We start from the raw sequence: 13,252 nt of genomic DNA, 5'->3' as shown, positions 1-13,252 counted from the left end.
AAAATTTTTTTTCAGATGGCGTCTCTGTGGCCCAGGTTGGAGTGTGGTGGTATAATCATAGCTCACTGCAGCCTCAACCTCAGAGGCTCAAGCAACCCTCCCACCTCAGCCTCCCAAGTATCCGGGACTACAGGTGCACACCACCTCATCTGACTAAATTTTTAATTTTTTTGTAGACATGGGATCTCACTTTTTTTCTGCAGGCTGGTCCTGAACTCCTAACCTCAAGTGATCCTCCTGTCTCAGCCTCCCAAAGCATGAGATTGTAGGCATGAACCACCATGCCTAGCCTTAAAATACTAAAGTATCCAATAACATGAGTTTGCCCTAAAGCATAGGACACTTCAATTCTATTTTAAGTTGTTTAAGCAAGGTAGCTAAAAGAAGCAGGGGAGGGCATGACTGCTTTGATATTGGCAACATGATTTATTATTTTCAAAAATTGTAGGTGTTATCATCCCTTGTAGCAGTGAAATGACCCACAAAACTCCAGTTGTGCAGAAATCAGGATTTCCTAAACTTGCCAAGCAGAAGAGTCTCCTTCTTAAAACTACACATTCCTAAATCGCTCTAGAGAATGAGGATTTCTAATAGCAGCTCTAGTAATCAGACAAGTTTGGGTAACTCTTTCCAGCACTGGTTCTTCACATTGACCACTTGCTAGAATCTGCTGGGAAGCATGATCTATCATGTTGCAGCAGCACCAACGATAACGGATGTCCAGGCCCCACCTCTGACCAATTCAATCAGCATGCGTCCCCTGAGTTGGCCTGGCCATGGGCATGTTTTCTAAAGCCACTCAGATCATGCGAATATGCAGCCAGCCCTGAGAAACACCAATTGCTTTGCCTCAGTACTCAATGTCATCAGATCTAGCAGGACTGGCCTCCTCTGGGAGCTGGTTAGAAATGCAGGCTGTCAGGCTTGGCCCCAGACCCTGGGATGACAATATACATTTGAACAAACTCTTTTATTATTATTATTATTTGAGATGGAGTCTCACTCTGTTGCCCAGGCTGGAGTGCAGTGGGACAATCTTGGATCACTGCAACCTCCGCCTCCCAGGTTCAAACAGTTCTCTGCCTCAGCCTCCTGACTAGCTGGGATTACAAGTGCCCGCCACCATGCCTGGCTAATTTTTATTTTGTGTTTGTAGAAGAGTCAGGGTTTTACCATCTTGGCCAGGCTAGTCTTGAACTCCTGACCTTGTGATCCACCCACCTCAGCCTCCCAAAGTGTTGGAGTTACAGGCATGAGTCACCACACCTGGCCGAACAAACTCTTTAAGAGATCTGTGTGCACATTGAAGATTCAAGCATGCATATTAAAGAAACAGAAAACTTTCCACCAACAGGATGGAGTCTTACTCCTCTCTCCTCCTTCCCTTTGCCAACACCACCATCCAAAGCAGCTTAAAGTCTTGACTGAGGTCTTTTTCTTTATGCACGTGGCCATTGGAAGCCAACTGAAGAGTGATAGGGTGAGGCCAACTTATCTGTTCCAAAATCATTTAGGAAAGTATGTTAAATAGCATACACTGCTCTTACCCAATCAAATGTCCCAGCAAAATTTAATTGGCAGTTTGTTTCATGTCCAGCAATCAAAGACATTAAGGACCACTAACATTTACATCCATGAATTCATTTAGACAGTTTTCTTTAATTGATGATGAAGACACTACAACTCTAAGTACCAGACAGAATCAGGAAAAAAAAAATGAAAATAAGCATAACACTATAAAGAAAACTTGGAAAAGTGAAACACTTCTAAATAAAAAAAGATATACCTGGCCTGGTACCCATTACATATATACATAATACATGTTATACACATATATACAGTAAATGTTTTGGTAGCAATACAGACCATGCATTGGTCTTTGTGTACACATATGAAGTAGCACCGGGAGCAGCACCACCATCTTAAGATGATAAACCAAACTCCACACACATTAAATGAAAATACACATGTGTTTAATTTGGCCCACCCTGTAGCCAAGAGGTGTAAGGAAAGTACTTTGCAAGAAATAATTGTTTTGGGAACTACATTCTTAAGCCAATGGCAAAGTTCTAAAAAGAAAAAAGAAAAAAAGCTCTACAAATGTCTATGCACATACAGACAAGTTTTCCTGTTTACTGAATTTGTCCTATCATATGGCATATTGGTTAACACTGGAAAAATTAACAGCATAAGCAAGGAGAGATTTAAACGCTAGGTGAATGGCAGAACTCTAAAACACCAGATCTTTCCGCGTATATGTCACAAATGCCAAGTCATTGACAAACTAGAAAAGAAAGATAACTCTCCACCTAAGTTAAGTGTTTTCTAATCATACTAGCTAATTATAAGCTCTTTATTCATAATAAATTCCTCGAGTAGGGTTGAGCACCTCCAATATCATTCCACGTCCTCCCTGCACCTAATCTGATGCTCTCTTCACAAGCTGAGACACACAACAGGCTACACATTCTCTACCCATACTTAGGAAACTGACTTATAGAACTAGGGAAGGACCACGAAGTTCTGTGGCGCTGCCATAGAAGGGATGCATGGCACCAGTGTTTATCTTCAGTTCTACTGACTAGGACGTTGTTTTTATTCTCCATAACTGAGTTCACAGTCTGGAGGTCTTTTAGTCTTGGCAAGGTCATATTTCCTCACGTTTCTAGAAGAGCATGCTTCTTCCTCTCAAGTTTCTTATCAGCCTGTACACATACACACGTGCACGTGTGCATGCCCGCTATATATATATACATACATATACAGCATTACTTCCAACTAACATTCATCATTCATGGCATCCTAGGAACATTAACTGCCCTGTCAAGTCATTGCAAAGAAGAAATTTCATATTGGCTTCCACCCATTCTCCTTCCCATGCCTACCAAAAAGGTCATGTCTCTTCCCAGTCAAGGTCCTAATTCACAGTGTCTGGATTCAGGGCCTCTTTGTGTGATGGACTGACCTACAAAGTCTCTGCAAAAGCAACATGAGACCAAATATGGGATCACTGTCACCAGCAGTTGGAGCAATGCATATGGAGACCATTTTTCATGGTTCTCATTGCCTGTGGTTAGTGAAACCCCATCCCCCCTTTTTTTAACCACCTTTAGTAAACAAAATTAAGGTTTTCAACTTCATGGTATATTGCATTCAGGATGCAAGATAGAATAAAACAGCACTTCAGTATTGTAAAATAATGTTTCTTACTGTACAGAAAAAATATTTCTTAATACTTTAAATGTCTCAAATTTAAATGACAGCTAGAATACAAAAGCCAGAGAAAGAAAGGTTAAAAATCTCTACTTCTGGCTAGATGATTTTTAGCAGCTCCATTTTTGCAGTCACTAGATTAGTCAAGGGAGTCCCTGACCTTTGAAAGTCAGTGAGAAATAGCCACAAATGTAACATCAGTACTGATTTGTCGTTATTGACTAAGGTGGTTGATCATTAATGGATTCTCTTCACTTCTAGCTGGTTCTAGGGCCATTCTTTTGCCCAGAATGAAGATATCATCAAAGTCATGAAATATATTTGTTCTTTTCACAAAAGAGAATTTTTAAACTCTACCTAAGTCTCTAAGAAAGAACGCTGTGAGAGGTTGGTGTCACGAAGAAAAACCCACTAACTTCTAGGTTAAACAGAGGCCACTAGAAGCCTCAATAATGAAAGCCCTTGGCTGGCCTACAACCCTTTGAAATGGATAAAAGCCAGCTCTCCTCAATGGGAACTGAACACAAGGACTTAGCAGCTGACGTTGCTCAAAGTAAACCCTTCCTGTTGCCAGAGCAAGAGCTTTTGGTTTGAGTACCAGCAACTTCCAGTTTTAAATCGGTAGTTTGATGCCACCATAAAAACCAGGTCAGGCACCACTAGAAGCAGCTTAAATAAGAATTTCTACCTTTATGCTATTTGACTCAACAAAAAAGTCAGAGAAATAGAAACAGATTTTTCCAGTCTGTTCATTCCTTTCCTCATCCAAAACATGTTCATAATTACACATGCAGAGGTATCTCAGTAACACATATTCAAAATGTAGGTTCCTTGAGAAATAATAACCAGCTTTACAGGAAAATGGTTGGGAGTGACTTTGTTCATTGATTTCTCTTTAACTATTTCAGTCCTCAAAGGAAAAGATCAGGGCAGCTTGCTCTCTTCTTCCACTAGCAAGAGTATGAATCAGACTACTTGAAAAAATGAAAAGTTAGTTTGACTAAGAAAGTCTTTTTTACAAAAGAGTAAAAAACAACTTTCCTATCAGATTTTCCAAATGGGTAGTGCTCTCTACTAATAGGAAATGACGTCATTCTGCAAGTTCCTTGAAAACAATGGATTCGTATGACTCTAGACCCTATTTATCTTAGAAATTGATGAGCATGCAAATGATTAAAATCTGCAACAATGAACATTGCACAGCAGTTTGTGAGCTACATGCCATCTGGTTGAATGAACAGTAACATGGGCCTCAGCAGTGTGAGGGGTTCCATTTATCTCCGCTCCCTTTTGAGTAGAGCTAGGGTCCCCTAACTTCATCAGGAGGCAGCAGCCACTACAATGCCCTCCAACTCTGGCCTCTTCCTTGTAGTCCTCACTCCCACCCAGGGAGCTTAGGCACTCAGAGAAATAAAATGTTGCTCCTTCCAATAGTAGGGCTGGGAATTCCTGATAGAGAGTTTACATTGACTCAGAGGGAGCCCTGATATTTGCATTATTTCCCTTAACCTTTTTGGAAGTTTCCAGGTAAAAAGATTTAAAAATCTGCCAGCAATATATTTAAATGCATTCATTGCATTTCTTTTTCTCATGGAAAAAACTTCCAAGACGTGTATACTTTCCAAACAAGAAAAGAATTAACATTTTCACTGCTGGCTACATGTTTCAATAGCAGGTCATTAAGCTTTTACGTGCTTTCTGTACACTGCACTTTATTAACTAATCACTAATAGGCCAGCACCCACCAAGGCAAATGGGCCAGTTACATTCAGTTAACTAATGTAACACTGGAAGTTCTCAAAAAACATGAGATAAGGGTCTTAGGGAAAGTGACATGTAGCCCTGGTCATGATGAAAAACACTTTCTGGAATTTTAATTTCTGATTAGCAAGCGCTCACTTGTCTGACCATCTTTCTCAAGACAATGCAGGAAACGAAATATAATGTGTACACAGAAAAAAAATGGTGGGAATAGAGTGGGAAACTAACAGAAAGTGGGGGTGGGGAGGGGAGAAAAGAAAAGATCAACAGTATCTAGTTTATTATGAATAGAAAGACATTTCCAGAATTTACAAACACCCACATTGTTCATTCCAAAGAGAGCTTTTGATTTGAAGGAATCACCCATGTCTCCTTCTCTTTACAATATATACAATGGAAGACTTTGATTTTCTCTTCTTGTAATTTTGCTTCCATTCAATTGCTGATTTTAAGCTGACACTTGAAAACACCCAGTCGAATATAGCCTTCTTCAGTTTAATTAACATAACCTATTGTCTTACAGGAAAAAATACAAAATTAAGATTAATTCTTATAAGGAACTCAGCTCAACATCAGGTTGATATTACAAGAAATAGTATCAGCAAATATAACTATACAATTGAGAACCATCTATGGCACTATGATTCTTATTATTTTTTCTGAATTACAATCTTAAAACAAGGATCACACCCTACTCTACTCTTTTAAGCCTTGTTTTAAGCATTTGCTCCACTGTTTACAACAGAACATTGTATACCTCAGTCCTACATCCAAAAAAAAAAAAGATGTGCTGTAAGAAAAGTTACATTTTCATTTAAAAAAATTACACATATAAATCAAAGCCTATGTTAAATATTTAATACTCTCTCCACCCAATGTGAACAGTTTTGTACGAAATAATTTACAGTGATGCTTTGTTGTACACAATTTCAGCAGCAGATGAAATGTATCTTGTAAATGCATTGAGAGTAAACTCATTCTCTCAAGACACGGTGGCGGGCACATCAGCTCATTGTGGCCAGCTAAGTCCTTAAAGTTGAAGACGAAGTTTATGCAGACTTATTGTTCTGGTGTCACAGTGCTCTTTTTCCTTGGCACAATATAGAATGTGCAGTTCAGTCAACAAACTCCTGAGGATTGGATAAAGTAAACAAACTGAAATGGATGCATCGTACCATCTACTGACAAGAAAGATATGAGGTCCTAGTTGTGAATCATGAAATATTTAGAGTCTGGGTACCCATGAGTTAGAGGAGGATTTGCTGAGGTCATTTAGGTCTTCATTCTGAAAAGAAAAATGAAAGAATTCATCACCATAGGCATCTCAAAATGAACAATCACTACTTGAGAACCTTTCTTTTAAAAGGAGTAGTGTCATATAAACTGAAGCCACAGGCATAAATAGTACTGTGCACCTAAATAAGATCAACAAACTGTATTTAGCTTTTTATTTATTTCAAAATGCAAGTCTAAAGAAATCACTAAGTAGTCAATATGGAATCTGTAAACAAATCAACATGATCTGGATGTTTCAGAGGTTCAGCAAAGAAAAAAATGGAAAGTTCTTTGGTGTTGTGACTGAATCATAAACATACATTATAATTGCTACACAAAATGACCATCAAATATGAGCAGGTTATAGTCAGTCTAGGTTCCATCTCCTTCTGGTCAAAAGTCAGCAGCAGATTTTAGAATGTGAAGTTGCCGAGCTTCACATTACAAAGTTAGAAATCAATGTTTAATGTGCACAAACATTGTTTGACATGAAAATTTTAGATGCAAAGGGAGACCCAAGAAAAACAGACCTACTTAATCATTAAATAAGAAAACAAAAGGATTCAGATTTACATCTGATAGAAATAAGTTATTTAGGCAGAGGCACAGCATTTCTTCTTTGCAATTCAAGAGGGTAAATTTTAAAGGGGCACTATCCATGATTTCCCTTTTGAGTGAAGACTCTTTTTCAACCTCATAAAGCATCTTTTACCCAAGTATTACATTGCATAGTCCTTTAGAGGTCCTTGTTTTTCATGCATTCAAAACTTATCTATAAATAAGAGTATCTATAGAATACACCGAAGGGTATTAGCAGAGAGCATAGATAAGAAATACTTGTTGAATGAGTACATGGTTGCAGTAAATACTAGGAAGTATACAGAGTTGGAGTCTGTTACCAGCCCTGCCTTCTAGCAATCCTAGAAAGGAAGGCAAGTTCTGTTCATAAATACATGGCATGTGAAGTAGACATCAGTACATGTCATGATACATGCATGGGAGCAAAAGCTCTAGACACATGGAGGATGGAAAGAATTCTCCCAGCTAGGGGTGTAAGGGAAGCACCTCACTGATACACTTGGCTTGGCTCAGGAAGAAAAACAATAATCTGGAGATGTGGAAATAGAGATTGTGTCTACGTTGCTTCAGTATTACAGTCCCAGAACATAGCACAAGGCTTGCCACATAGTGGTACTTAATAAGTGGGAGTTAAATAAATGAAAAGGAAAAGGATACTTTCCATTGAGGACATATGACAAGGTCCTATGGGGTGAGAGGGTAGTCATAAGCAGGCTAAGTAGAGGATGTGGCTTCACTAGACCTCAAGATATCTCAGGAGGGGTAGAAGGAATTAAATTTATGAATGTAGGTTGAGGTAGATGGTGAAGAACCTTCAATGACAAGCTAAGAGGTCTTTATCTAATTATAGAGACAATGGGGGCATTCTACATTGTGATATTGTCAAGATGTAGCAGTAATAATACACATCATCTACAAGGATAGTGACAGCTTCTAAAATACACGAAACCTAAGTGTGGACTAATATATCAGGTTGGTGCAAAAGTCATTGTGGTTTTTGCCATAAAAGAAATTGCAAAAACCAACATTACTTTTGTAACAACCTAGTGTCTTTTTCCCTGTCTCCTCTTGAACGGAATCATCATGGCTGGGATCAGTAACCATTCATTACGCAACAGTTTTCTGATTAGTCAAAGTTTACCATATGAGGACTCTAGTTTTAGAAGACTTCTGTTTATTTTTAAATATTAACCCTGCCTCTAAAAGGCAGGTAAACAAACTATTGAACTGACTAATGAAGACCTGGCATGAAGATCCCAATGTAAAAACAAACAAAAAAGAAAGCATTACAAATTTACCCCTTTAATCACCAGAGAAACAGGATTTACTCTGTATGGTGTCTACAAATGAAAGCAAAGCCCATCCCTACTCAAGCTGTTGGTAAGCCAGGAAACTCCCTACAACAAGCTCCAGGTCTCTTATTTACTGTCAAGTTTCTCCTGAATGCATGTAGGAATGTTCCCACCAGAACATATAGATTAGAGCTCAACACCGTTTCACACCTCTGGGCCTGTAATTAGGCAGGAAGGCCACATTTTATTAAAGGACTTGTGACAAGCAAACTGCCGAATATAAAATGGGGGAAAGGCAAAGGGCATATGGTATGTTTTTCATTTCATATCTGGCTCTTCTCCCAAAGGGATGGGTGAACAACTTCATACAGGAACACACTGTACCCTCTTTTATCAACACACGTGCCAACCTGCATGGATGCATAACGACAAGAGACTGGGGGCCCGTGAGGAGAGGGAAACAAATGTTGCTCACTGGGTGCTGTAATCTATTAGTTTGGGCCACTTGGAAACGATCCCTGTCATTATCCACAAGCACGTTCAAAGAGCAGGAAATAAAAGGACATATTGATTTTATTGATACCTTCCTTCTGAAGTCTTAGCACACTACTTTCCAAAACCCTTCATCCTAAGTCCTCGTCAACACTTGTGTAAGCCACAAATGCTGCCTGTTGGTGGCATCGGCATAAGAGACTATGAAAAAGTGAAAGCAGGTGGTAAAAAGTGTGAGGAAATGCTGATGAGGGGGTGGCGACAGGAACAGGCAGTAGAGGGCTGGACATATGGAACAGGAAGGTCTGAGGTTCACACCTGTTTGACTTTGTACAGGGTGTGTGTACATGTGTATGCACATAAAGTTGAGTTGCCAAGTAATGACACGGACATCCTTCCGTCAGAGCTGTCCTTCATCACAGCCACCTTGGGAGCTGCATACTTATTCCAGTCATGCAGCCATTGTTTGCAGCGTTTTTGGAATGCCTGCTCAGCCTTGGGCATATTCTTTTGAATAGTCTCTATAACAGCCAGTCTTAGCCCTCTGAGGACACGTTTGATCTTTGGAGACAGCCAAAAAGCTTTGAAAGCCAAATATCATGAATAATGGGACTGATTAAGCTGGGTAATAGTTCCCAGCGAGGTATTATCTAAAGCCAAAGAGCTCCAAAACCAAAGTTTGAAAAGCAGAGTTGTGTACAACAGTGCTCTGATGAGTTTGTTGGAAAGGAAGTCTCCTGACTTTAGAGACAGACCTCAGCATATGCTTAATGAGGCAAAAGTTCATCTGTCCATATCTCCCTAGCTCTGCATCCTGGCAATCAAGCAAGGCTGAACTTCAATAAATCGACTCACGTAAAAACAGCAAACATTGTTGTAACTTAATATATTTTAAAAAAGAAAAAAAGCAATGTCATACTAGGGCCTTGCAGTCAGTCATTCAATGTAATAAGCATAAATACAATGATAAAGTCTAGAATAAACAAGGAAAAAGCCCGCGTGGGCATATATATGTAAAATACACTTTATATATACGCGACTTCAACTGACTGAAGAGAGACAATTGACTGACCAGAGGTAGCAAATATTGCTACAAAATTTTACAAATGCAAAAATTCATTTGTAACAAGCAGAAACTGGAAACAAAAAAGCAAAACATTTCCCTAAAAGAAGACACTGTGCAAATATCAAGTGATGATGTTCCTACAGTACATTCTCTCCAGTTACATCATTGGGGAATAACTTCTGAAGGCAGAAATACAATACACCTGTCATGAGATTTGGTAGCAGGAAATTACATTTTGACAAAATTTCATCACCACATCAGTATCTACTATACCCTTCTGTGTGTATCTTCTCGTAAGATAAAACCCACCTAGTCCTGTTGCTAGTAATGAAAAATGTAATTTTTAAAGCATTATCAAATAAGTCAACATTTGAGCAATGCTACTTGAGACCTATGGATTATTGCATTATTGCATCTAGTAGGAATTTACATCTTCTGGACTCTATCCACTTAAACTATGCCTGCAATAGCTAAAAAACAAATAAAGGCTTTGCTCCCTTTTACATTGTCTCAGTCTACCGATTGTTTTCACTGGGAAAGCAGCTGGAAACAGCACAAGGGTATGATAAGTATGATGGAAAGATCTGTACACTTTCAGCAAAGCATTCTTGGACAAAACCCTTGACAAATGTTTTCATCCTGTATTTATATGTTTTGAAACTTCTTGCCAATATGTTGAGTCAAGGGCAATATAGTAATAAAAACCTAGTTGGGGCATTGCTAGGAGTTTCTACTTTTACTAGGGAAATAAGAGTAAAATATTTTAAGTTGCTTGGCTATTGTCATATACTCAATTGTTAGAAAGTAACTCTTCTTTATGCAACTGTGCTTTAAAAAATGGCTGTAGTGATGACTTTTTTTCAATACACTGTTTGAAATCTTATAGATTGAACTAGAAAATTCATATAAATTAAATTCCCCCACTTAAAGAAATGCATCAAAGCAGTATATTTCTCTTTCAGTTAACATAAACAGCTGTGCTTTTTAATGTTATCTTGAATATAACACAGAAAATGTATAAAATACAGGAAGATGTAAAGAAGGAATAAACATGACTTATATTCCCCACCACCCAGAAAAAACACTACTTAGCTGTGGTTATAATTTCACAATTTACTTAAAGGATTTGAACTTTTAAAATGTTACCCCCAAAAAAGTCTAAGTAGGAAAGAAAAAATTCTGTTTTAATCATACTTAGATCTTTCCCATTCTTAAAAATCCATGATCAGAAAAATTTTTTGAAATGTTATCCAATTTTTTAAACCCTCCTGGTATCCCATCCCTTTTCCATCATCCCAATGCATTGTATAATATGGGGAGAGTAGGAATTTGAAAGAAGGAAAATCTTCTGGCTCCCTGGCTTTAGTTTCCAAAAGCCTAAGTATTTAAGGGAATGGCACAGGCAAAATATTTGGAACAGCCAGGAGAGCAGGATTCCTCTCAGGTTAGAAAGGATTACCTTCATGACAGCAGAGGGCTTAGTGGGTAGCTCTATGCCTTGCGAGATTCTGACAATGATGCCTGTGACCTCTCTCCAGTCTGTCTGCCCCCATCTGCTGATTTCTTATTTCATACAATTACTTTAAACTGCATACCCATACTATCTCAATTCGTTTCTTCAGTTACCTCGCTGCTGATACAATTAATTCACAGTACCACTAAATGGAAGCAAATCATGTCTTCTAGAATGCTTATTAATAAAGCACCTTATAAAACATTGCAAAAGTATTCTCTTTTAGCATACCTGAATCTGGCAAATGAGCCCAGTAAATACATATACACATACAGTATGCATATATATATATGCATATACATATATGTACACAAATATATATGTGAGCCCAGTAAACATTATGTATACATATATATAATATGCATATATAATCATCAGTCTCAAATACCTTTATAGTTCTGGTAGTAGATGGGTGTTCCTCATTAAAATTCCTATCTCAATAAAATCCGGCTATAAAAATCTCAGATGAATAAAAAAGACCACTGACCTATAGATAGACTGTGAAACACTTATTAAAGGAATTTCCCAACTTAAAGCCTTGGTTCATGCATTTGAGTTAGTAGCATAGAAGGAGGAAGTTGCATTCTCCCGGTCCAGCGCTGTTAGCTATGGTCATCGCTGATACAAAAAGATCTAAATCCAGAGAGCCACTAAAGTCTAGGGAATGGGATAATCTCCCCATTCTTTACAAGGGAGAGCTGGGAAGTGTAGGGGTAAGCTGAAGCTTGGAAAAGGACAAAACTAAGTGGTGAAGTCTCAATTCTCAGCTTGAAAGCCTTCAGACCATAATCACACACATATACACAATCAAGTGAAGATTGAGCTGAAGTTAGAGGTAAGACCAACATGTTTGCTACTTGGATGTTCAAAGGAGAAAGCCATTTTAGCTAAAGAAAGGAAACCAACTTCTTTTAAAACAGGCCAGGATTGAGCTGGAAAGACTTGGTTTTGTGGTCTTAAATGGCAAAGGGTAAGCCAACCAGCCAAGCCAGAAGCCAGTGCTTTCATGGAGCTGCTTAAATAGCACTTTTGCCTGGTGCAAGTCACATGGGAGAGGGCTGGTGAAAATAACAAGGTTGCTGGCCAGACCTTCCAGTGCACAGGGTTGCCAAGGAAGAAAATTCAGGGAGAGTCGCCAACATGTGAGAGGCCATCTCGCTCCAGTTCCCCTTTTGTCCCAGTGAAAGAGCTTCTGGCAGGGCTGGTGACTTCAGGAGACCACCAATGAAGAAAGGCACACGTATTATGAAAAGGAAAGAAGACCGAAAGGCGATCATCAAGCCTGTCAACTCCGGCTGAAGCCTGTGAGGCTGAATTCTGTCACTCCCATGAACTTCTCCTTCCCCAGCTACCAAAGGCAGAAGGGATTCTGGAAACTTTTCAGGATGATTAAGAATTTGCGGAGAAGACAGACTATAAAAGAACATTTAGTTCTCAATAATTAAAAGTATTCTGTCAATGATATATTAAGGAAATCTGAATAAATATTAATACATAATTTAAGCCAAAGAATATCCACTTCCATTATTTCCCATTCTTTTCATTAACAGAAAGCATGCTGATAAAGAAAATGAGGTCAAGACTATAACAGCTCCTCCCCTCAAATGAAAATCCAAATGTTTCCAATCTTCCTTTTACCAATAATATAATTTGTTCTATATACATGACACAGTCAAGGTAAAAGGACTCAGGAAAAAAAAAAAAGTCTCTCTTCATTTCAAGTCAGACTGCATGCACTGTCAGGCAGGAAGGTTTAATTTTTTTTTAATTTTAATTTTTATTTTTTTTGAGGCAGAATATCACTCTGTCACCCAGGCAGGAGTATGGTGGTGCCATCTCAGCTCACTGCAACCTCCTCCTCCTGGGTTCAGGCAATTCTCCTGCCTCAGCCTCCCCAGTTGCTGGGATTACAGGTGTGCACCATCACACATGGCTAATTTTTGTATTTTCAACAGAGACAGAGTTTCACCATGTTGGCCAGACTGGTCTGCAGCTCCCAACATCAGGTGATCCACCCACCTCAGCCTCCCAAAGTGCTGGGATTACAGGTGTGAGCCACAG

General features: G+C 38.8%; 1 protein-coding gene across 1 annotated transcript in view; it reads right to left on the bottom strand.

Annotated features, from left to right (window-relative positions):
• Positions 1-1,639: 1,639 nt before the first annotated feature.
• IRS1 (insulin receptor substrate 1) overlaps positions 1,640-13,252 on the bottom strand; it is a 66,174-nt gene continuing 54,561 nt past the window's right edge. The window contains exon 2 of the mRNA XM_017529146.2: positions 1,640-6,259. The gene's annotated coding sequence lies outside the window, so the exon portion shown is untranslated. The remainder of the gene's footprint in view (positions 6,260-13,252) is intronic.

Source organism: Cebus imitator, unplaced genomic scaffold, assembly GCF_001604975.1.
Source record: "Cebus imitator isolate Cc_AM_T3 unplaced genomic scaffold, Cebus_imitator-1.0 Scaffold57, whole genome shotgun sequence".
NCBI classification, from domain to species: Eukaryota; Metazoa; Chordata; class Mammalia; order Primates; family Cebidae; genus Cebus; species Cebus imitator.
Note: the sequence above shows the minus strand (reverse complement) of the source record. Positions and strands in the feature narration are given on the sequence as shown.